The sequence below is a fragment of the Malurus melanocephalus genome, unplaced genomic scaffold (genome assembly GCF_030028575.1).
Source record: "Malurus melanocephalus ecotype Western Australia unplaced genomic scaffold, MMel_1.1 scaffold_2362, whole genome shotgun sequence".
Taxonomy (NCBI): domain Eukaryota; kingdom Metazoa; phylum Chordata; class Aves; order Passeriformes; family Maluridae; genus Malurus; species Malurus melanocephalus.
This window is the reverse complement of record NW_026625594.1, coordinates 2,559-11,142: the sequence shown is the minus strand read 5'-3', so window position 1 is coordinate 11,142 and position 8,584 is coordinate 2,559. Positions and strand designations below refer to the sequence as shown.

General features: G+C 55.5%; 1 long non-coding RNA gene across 1 annotated transcript; it reads left to right on the top strand.

The window, feature by feature from the left end:
* Nucleotides 1-2,533: 2,533 nt before the first annotated feature.
* Nucleotides 2,534-6,625, top strand: LOC130587742 (uncharacterized). Its single transcript, XR_008966843.1, has 3 exons — nt 2,534-2,649; nt 4,038-4,118; nt 6,578-6,625. It is a non-coding gene; the product is annotated as an uncharacterized LOC130587742 (long non-coding RNA).
* Nucleotides 6,626-8,584: the final 1,959 nt, after the last annotated feature.

Here is an 8,584-nt window from a genome sequence, read left to right as displayed (position 1 = left end):
CCAATGTCCATCCTGATGTCCATCCGAAAGTCCATGCCGGGTTTTGTGGATGGCCATCCTAAAGTCCATCCCAATGTCCATCCTGATGTCCATCCCAAAGTCCATGCCTAGTTTTGTGGATGGCCATGGTGAAGTCCATCCCATTGTCCATCCCAAAGTCCGTGCCGGGTTTTGGGGATGGCCATCCTAAAGTCCATCCCAATGTCCATCCTGATGTCCATCCCAAAGTCCATCCCTGGTTTTGTGGATTTCCATCCCAATGTCCATCCCGATGTCCGTCCCAAAGTCCATCCCTGGTTTTGTGGATGTCCATGGTGAAGTCCATCCTGATGTCCATCCCAATGTCCATCCCAAAGTCCATGCCTGGTTTTGTGGATGTCCATACCAATGTCCATCCCAATGTCTATCCCAATGTCCATCCCAAAGTCCATGCCGGGTTTTGTGGATGTCCATCCCAATGTCCATCCTGAGGTTCATCCCGATGTCCATCCCAAAGTCCATGCCGGGTTTTGTGGTTGGCCGGGGTAAAGTCCATCCTGATGTCCATCCCAAAGTCCATTCCAAAGTCCATCCCCGGTTTTGTGGATGTCCATCCTAAAGTCCATCCCAAGGTCCACTCCAATGTCCATCCTGAGGTCCATCCCAAAGTCCATCACAATGTCCACCTCATGGTCATCACAAAGTCCACTCTGAGGTCAATCCCATGGTCCATCCCAATGTCCATCCTGATGTCCATCTCTGTGTCCATCCCAATGTCCATTCCTTGGTCCATCCCAAAGTCCATCCCTGGTTTTGTGGGTTTCCAGCCTAAAGTCCATCCTAAAGTCCAGCCCAAGGTCCATCCTGATGTCCATCCTCATGTCCATCCTAAAGTCCATCCCAAAGTCCATGCCAGGTTTTGGGGATGGCCATGGTGAAGTCCATCCTAATGTCCGTCCCTGGTTTTGTGGATGTCCATCCCAAAGTCCATCCCAAAGTCCATCCCTGGTTTTGTGGATGTCCATCCCAAAGTCCATCCTAAAGTCCATCCCTGGTTTTGTGGATGGCCATGCTAAAGTCCATCCCAATGTCCATCCCGATGTCCATCCCAAAGTCCATTCCTGGTTTTGTGGATGTCCATCCCGAAGTCCATCCTGATGTCCATCCCTGGTTTTGTGGATGTCCATCCCAATGTCCATCCCAAAGTCCGTGCCGGGTTTTGGGGATGTCCATTCTAAAGTCCATCCCAATGTCCATCCTGATGTCCATCCTAAAGTCCATGCCGGGTTTTGTGGGTTTCCAGCCTAAAGTCCATCCTAAAGTCCATCTCAAGGTCCATCTCATGGTCCTGGCCAATGTCCATCTTATGGTCCTGGCCAATGTCCATCCCTGATGTCCATCCCAATGTCCATCCCAATGTCCACTCTGAGGTTCATCCTGAGGTCCATCCCAATGTCCATCACAAAGTCCGTCCTAAAGTCCATCCCAAGGTCCACTCCAATGTCCATCCTAAAGTCCCCCCTCTCTGTCCCCTCCCCCCTGTGTCCACCCCAATGGTCACTCGTGGTCACTCTCTGTCCCCTCCCTGCTCTGTCCACCCCTGTGTCCACCCCAATGGTCACTCGCTGACCGCTGTCCGCAGATCCAGGTCACCCCAATGTCCCCTCCCCTGCTCTGTCCACTCTCTGTCCACTCTGTGTCCCCTCCCTGCTGTGTCCACCCCGATGGTCACTCGCTGACCGTTGTCCGCAGATCCAGGTCACTCTCTGTCCCCTCCCCCGATGGTCACTCGCTGACCGCTGTCCGCAGATCCAGGTCACCCCAATGTCCCCTCCCCCCTCTGTCCACCCCTGGGGTCACTCACTGACCGCTGTCCCCAATGTCCACCCCTGGGGTCACTCTCTGTCCCCTCCCCCCCTGTGTCCACTCCGATGGTCACTCTTGGGGTCACTGGCTGACCACTGTCCCCAATGTCCACCCCTGGGGTCACTCGCTGACCGCTGTCCCCAATGTCCACTCCGATGGTCACTCGCTGACCGCTGTCCGCAGATCCAGGTCATCCCAATGTCCCCTCCGCCGCTCTGTCCACTCTCTGTCCACTCTCTGTCCATTCTCTGTCCCCTCCCTGCTGTGTCCACCCCAATGGTCACTCTGTCCACTCTCTGTCCCCTCCCCCCTGTGTACACCCCAATGTCCACCCCTGGGGTCATCCCAATGTCCCCTCCCCCGCTCTGTCCACTCTCTGTCCACTCTCTGTCCCCTCCCCTGCTCTGTCCACCCCAATGTCCACCCCGATGGTCACTCTCTGTCCCCTCCCCCCTGTGTCCATCCCAATGGTCACTCTCTGTCCACTCTCTGTCCCCTCCCCCCAATGTCCACCCCTGGGGTCACTCACTGACCGCTGTCCCCAATGTCCACCCTGATGGTCACTGGCTGACCGCTGTCCGCAGATCCAGGTCACTCTCTGACCGCTGTCCCCAATGTCCATCCCAATGGTCACTCTCTGTCCCCTCCCCCGATGGTCACTCTCTGTCCCCTCTGTCCACTCCGATGGTCACTCTCTGACCGCTGTCCGCAGATCCAGGTCATCCGTGTCCGCACTGCGGACAATCGCGAGACGCGCTCGGCCAAGGACGCTCTGCTGCTCTGGTGCCAGATGAAAACGGCCGGGTGAGTGACCACTGAGTGACCACTGACCACTGAGTGACCATGAGTGACCACTGACCACTGAGTGACCATCGAGTGACCACTGAGTGACCACCGAGTGACCAATGGATGGGTGTGAGTGACCACTGAGTGACCACTGAGTGACCACTGAGTGACCGATGGATGGGTGTGAGTGACCACTGAGTGACCAGTGAGTGACCACTGACCACTGAGTGACCACTGAGTGAGTGAGTGACCAATGGATGGGTGTGAATGACCACTGAGTGACCACTGAGTGACCACCGAGTGACCACTGAGTGACCACTGAGTGACCACCGAGTGACCACTGAGTGACTGATGAGTGACCACTGAGTGAGCAGTGAGTGACCGCTGAGTGACCGCTGAGTGACCAATGAGTGACCGATGAGTGACCACTGAGTGACCACTGAGTGACCACTGAGTGACCATTGAGTGACCACTGAGTGACCACTGAGTGACCAATGAGTGACCAATGAGTGACCACTGAGTGACCACTGAGTGACCGCTGAGTGACCCTGAGTGACCACTGAGTGACCGCTGAGTGACCACTGAGTGACCACTGAGTGACTGATGAGTGACCAATGAGTGACCACTGAGTGACCGCTGAGTGACCAATGAGTGACCACTGAGTGACCACTGAGTGAGCAATGAGTGAGCAATGAGTGACCAATGAGTGACCAATGGATGGGTGTGAGTGACCACTGAGTGACCACCGAGTGACCACCGAGTGATACTGAGTGACCACCGAGTGAGCGGTCAGTGGCCACCGCATGACCACTGAGTGACCAATGAGTGATACTGAGTGACCAATGAGTGACCAATGAGTGACCGATGATTGACCATTGAGTGACCAGTGAGTGACCACTGAGTGACTGATGAGTGACCACTGAGTGACCATGAGTGACCACTGAGTGTGACCACTGAGTGATACTGAGTGACCAATGAGTGACCACTGAGTGACCGCTGAGTGAAAACTGAGTGACCAATGAGTGACTGATGAGTGACCGATGAGTGACCAATGAGTGACCCCTGAGTGAGTGAGTGACCACTGAGTGGTCAATGAGTGACCACTGAGTGACCACTGAGTGATACTGAGTGATACTGAGTGATACTGAGTGACCACTGAGTGACTGATGAGTGACCACCGAGTGACCACCGAGTGAGTGACCAGTGAGTGACCAGTGAGTGACCACTGAGTGATACTGAGTGACCACTGAGTGACTGATGAGTGACCACTACGTGATACTGAGTGACCAATGGATGGGTGTGAGTGACCACTGAGTGACCAATGAGTGACCGATGATTGACCATTGAGTGACCGATGAGTGAGTGACCAGTGAGTGGCCGCAGAGTGACCGCCGGTGTCCACTCAGGTACCCGGGGGTCAATGTCCAGAATTTCACCAGCAGCTGGAGGGACGGACTGGCCTTCAACGCCCTCATCCACCGGCACCGGTCAGTGCGGAGTGGACACGGGGTGGACACGGGGTGGGGTGGACATTGGGTGGACAATGGGTGGACATTGGGGTGGTCAGCACGAGGGCTGGACAGTGAGTGGACATTGGGGTGGACAGAGAGTGGACAATGGGTGGACAAGGGGTGGGCATTGGGGTGGACAGTAGGTGGACAGAGAGTGGACATTGGGGTGGACAATGGGGTGGAAAATTGGGTGGATGATGGGTGGACACAGAGTGGACAGAGAGTGGACAGTGGGGTGGACAATGGGGTGGACATTGGGGTGGAAAGAGTGGACATTGGGGAAGACATAAAGTGGACAGTGGAATGGATGTTGGGTGGACATTGGGGTGGACATTGGGGTGGACAGAGAGTGGACAGTGGAATGGATATTGGGTGGTCAGAGGGGTGGACAGAGAGTGGACGGTGCGGTGGACAGAGAGTGGACATTGGAATGGATATTGGGGTGGACAGAGAGTGGATGGTGGGTGGACATAGGGTGGACAGCGGGGTGGACATGAGTGGACAATGGGATGGATAATGGGGTGGAAAATTGGGTGGATGATGGGTGGACACAGCGTGGACAGTGAGTGGACAGTTGGGTGGACAATGGAATGGATATTGGGTGGACAGACAGTGGACAGTGGAATGGATGTTGAGTGGACATTGGGGTGGACATTGGGGTGGAAAGAGTGGACAGTTGGCTGGACAGTGGAATGGATATTGAGTGGTCAGAGGGGTGGACAGAGAGTGGACGGTGTGGTGGACACTGGGGTGGACATAAGGGTGGACAGTGTGGGGTGGACATTGGGTGGACAATTGGGTGGACATGAGTGGATAGTGGAGTGGGCAGTGGGGTGGACATTGGAGTGGACAATGGGATGGATATTGGGGTGGACATTGGGTGGACAATCGGCTGGACATTGAGTGGACAGTGGGGTGGAAAGAGTGGACATTGGGGTGGACACTGGGTGGACAATGGAGTGGATATTGGGGTGGACATTGGGGTGGACAGAGAGTGGACAGTGGGTGGACAATGGGTGGACATTGGGTGGACATTGGGGTGGACAGTGGGGTGGACAGAGAGTGGACAATGGAATGGATTTTGAGTGGACATTGCGTGGACATTGGGTGGACAGTGGGTGGACATTGGGTGGACAGTGGGGTGGACAATGGAACAGATATGGGGTGGACATTGGGGTGGACAGTGAGTGGATGGTGAGGTGGACAGTGAGTGGACATTGGGTGGACAATGGGTGGACAATGGACAGTGAGGTGGACAGAGAGTGGACAATGGAATGGATGTTGAGTGGACATTGGGGTGGACAAAGGAATGGACAATGAGTGGACATTGAGTGGACATTGAGTGGACATTGGGTGGACATTGCGATGGATGTTGGGTGGACATTGGGGTGGACAGAGAGTGGACAGTGGGTGGACGGTGGGGCGGACAATGGGGTGGATATGGGGTGGACGATGGGGTGGACAGAGAGTGGACATTGGGTGGACAATCGGGTGGACATTGGGTGGACAGTGGGGTGGACATTGAGTGGGCATTGGGGTGGACAGAGAGTGGACAATGGAATGGATATGGAGTGGTCAGAGGGGTGGACAGAGGGGTGGACAGTGGGTGGACATTGGGTGGACAATGGAGTGGACAATGGAATGGACATTGGATGGACATTGGGGTGGACATTGGGGTGGACATTGGGGTGGACATTGGGTGGACACTGGGTGGACATTGGGGTGGACAGAGTGGACACTGGGGTGGGGTGGACACAGGGCTGGACAGAGATTGGAAAGGGGGGTGGACATTGGGGTGGACAATGGAATGGACATATAGTGGACATTGGGTGGACAATCAGCTGGACATTGGGTGGACAGTGGGGTGGACATTGGGGTGGACACAGAGTGGACATTGAGTGGACATTGGGGTAGACAATGGAATGGATATTGGGTGGACAGAGAGTGGACAATGGAATGGATGTTGAGTGGACATTGGGGTGGACATTGGGTGGACATTAGAATAGATGTTGGGTGGACAGTAGCGTGGACATTGAGTGGACAGTGGGGTGGAAAGAGTGGACATTGAGTGGACATTGGGTGGACATTGCGATGGATGTTGGGTGGACATTGGGGTGGACGGTGGGGCGGACAATGGGATGGACATTGGGTGGACAATTGGGTGGACATTGGGTGGACAATTGGGTGGACATTGGGTGGACAGAGACTGAACAATGGAATGGACATTGGGGTGGACAGAGAGTGGACGGTGTGGTGGACAGTGTGGGGTGGACATTGGGTGGACAATTGGGTGGACATGAGTGGATAGTGGAGTGGGCAGTGGGGTGGACATTGTGGGTGGTCTGGGGTCACTCCTGGCTGTTGTGGTCATTCCCGGGTGTTGTGGTCACTCCTGGGTGTCCGAGCTGACCACACTGACCACACTGACCCCTCAGGCCGGACCTGCTGGACTTCCAGAAGCTGACCAAGTCCAACGCCGTCCAAAGTGACCACAGTGACCACAGTGGTGACCATGATGGTGTCGGGGTCACTCCTGGACATTGTGGTCACTCCTGGTCATTGTGGTCACTCCTGAGTGTCCAATGGTCACTCCTGGGTGTTGTGGTCACTCCCAAGGTGACCAAGGTGACCACAAAGACCACAATGACCACAATGGCCATGGTGGTGACCATGGTAGTGTTGTGGTCACTCCTGGACATTGTGGTCACTTTTGGGCCTTGTGGTCACTCCCGGGTGACCTCAGTGACCACGATGACCACACTGACCACGATGACCTTGGTGGTGACCATGATGACCTCAGAGGTGACCACAGTGACCTCAGTGACCACAATGACCACGGTGGTGACCATGATGGTGTCGGGGTCACTCCTGGACATTGTGGTCACTCCAGGGTGTCCAGTGGTCACTCTTGGGTGTTGTGGTCACTCCAGGGTGACCAAAGTGACCACAAAGACCATGATGACCACAATGACCATGGTGGTGACCGTGTTGGTGTTGTGGTCACTCCTGGACATTGTGGTCACTCCTGAGTGTCCAGTGGTCACTCTTGGGTGTTGTGGTCACTCCTGGGTGTTGTGGTCACTCCCAAGGTGACCAAGGTGACCACACTGACCACACTGACCACAATGACCACAGTGGTGACCATGGCAGTGTTGTGGTCACTCCTGGACATTGTGGTCACTTTTGGGCATTGTGGTCACTCCCGGGTGACCTCAGTGACCTCAGAGATGACCACACTGACCACGCTGACCTCTGTGGTGGCCATGATGACCTCAGAGGTGACCACAGTGACCTCAGTGACCACAATGACCACGATGGTGACCATGATGGTGTCGGGGTCACTCCTGGTCATTGTGGTCACTCCTGGTCATTGTGGTCACTCCTGGGCATTGTGGTCACTCCTGGGTGTTGTGGTCACTCCAGGGTGACCAAAGTGACCACAAAGACAATGATGACCACAATGACCACGGTGGTGACCGTGTTGGTGTTGTGGTCACTCCTGGGTGACCAAGGTGACCACGATGACCACGATGACCTTGGTGGTGACCGTGTTGGTGTTGTGGTCACTCCTGGGTGTTGCGGTCACTCCCGAGTGACCACACTGACCACAATGACCCCTCAGGCCGGACCTCCTGGACTTCCAGAAGTTGACCAAGTCCAACGCCGTCCACAACCTGCAGCTGGCCTTCACTACGGCCGAGCAGCACCTGGGCTTGAGCCGCCTGCTGGACCCTGAGGGTACGGACAACTGGACAACTGGACATCACTGTCCGTCTGTCCATCTGTGTGTGTGTGTCCATCTGTCCATCTGTCCATCTGTGTGTGTGAGTGTGTGTCCATCTGTCCATCTGTCCATCTGTGTGTGTGAGTGTCCATCTGTCCATCTGTCCGAGTGTCCGAGTGTCCAGCTGTGCCTTCACTACGGCCGAGCAACACCTGGGCTTGAGCCGCCTGCTGGACCCTGAGGGTACGGACAACTGGACAACTGGACATCACTGTCCGTCTGTCCATCTGTGTGTGTGTGTGAGTGTCCATCTGTCCATCTGTGTGTCCATCTGTCCATTTGTCGGGGTCAATTGATGGTCTGGGGATGGTCTGGGATGGTCAGTTGGTGGTTTGGGGTGGTCTGGGATGGTCAGTTAGTGGTTTGGGGTGGTCAGTTTATGGTCAGTCAATGGTCTGGGTTGGTCTGGGATGGTCTGGGGTGCTCAGGGTGTGGTCAGTTGGTCTGGGGGTGGTCTGGGGTGGTCAGTTGGTGGTCAGTTTATGGTCTGGGATGGTCACTTGGTGGTTTGGTGTGGTCTGGGGATGGTCTGAGGTGGTCAGTTGATGGTTTGGGGTGGTCAGTTGATGGTTTGGGGTGGTCAGTTGGTGGTCTGGGGTGCTCAGGGTGTGGTCAGTTGGTGGTCTGGGGTGGCCTGGGGTGGTCAGTTGATGGTCTG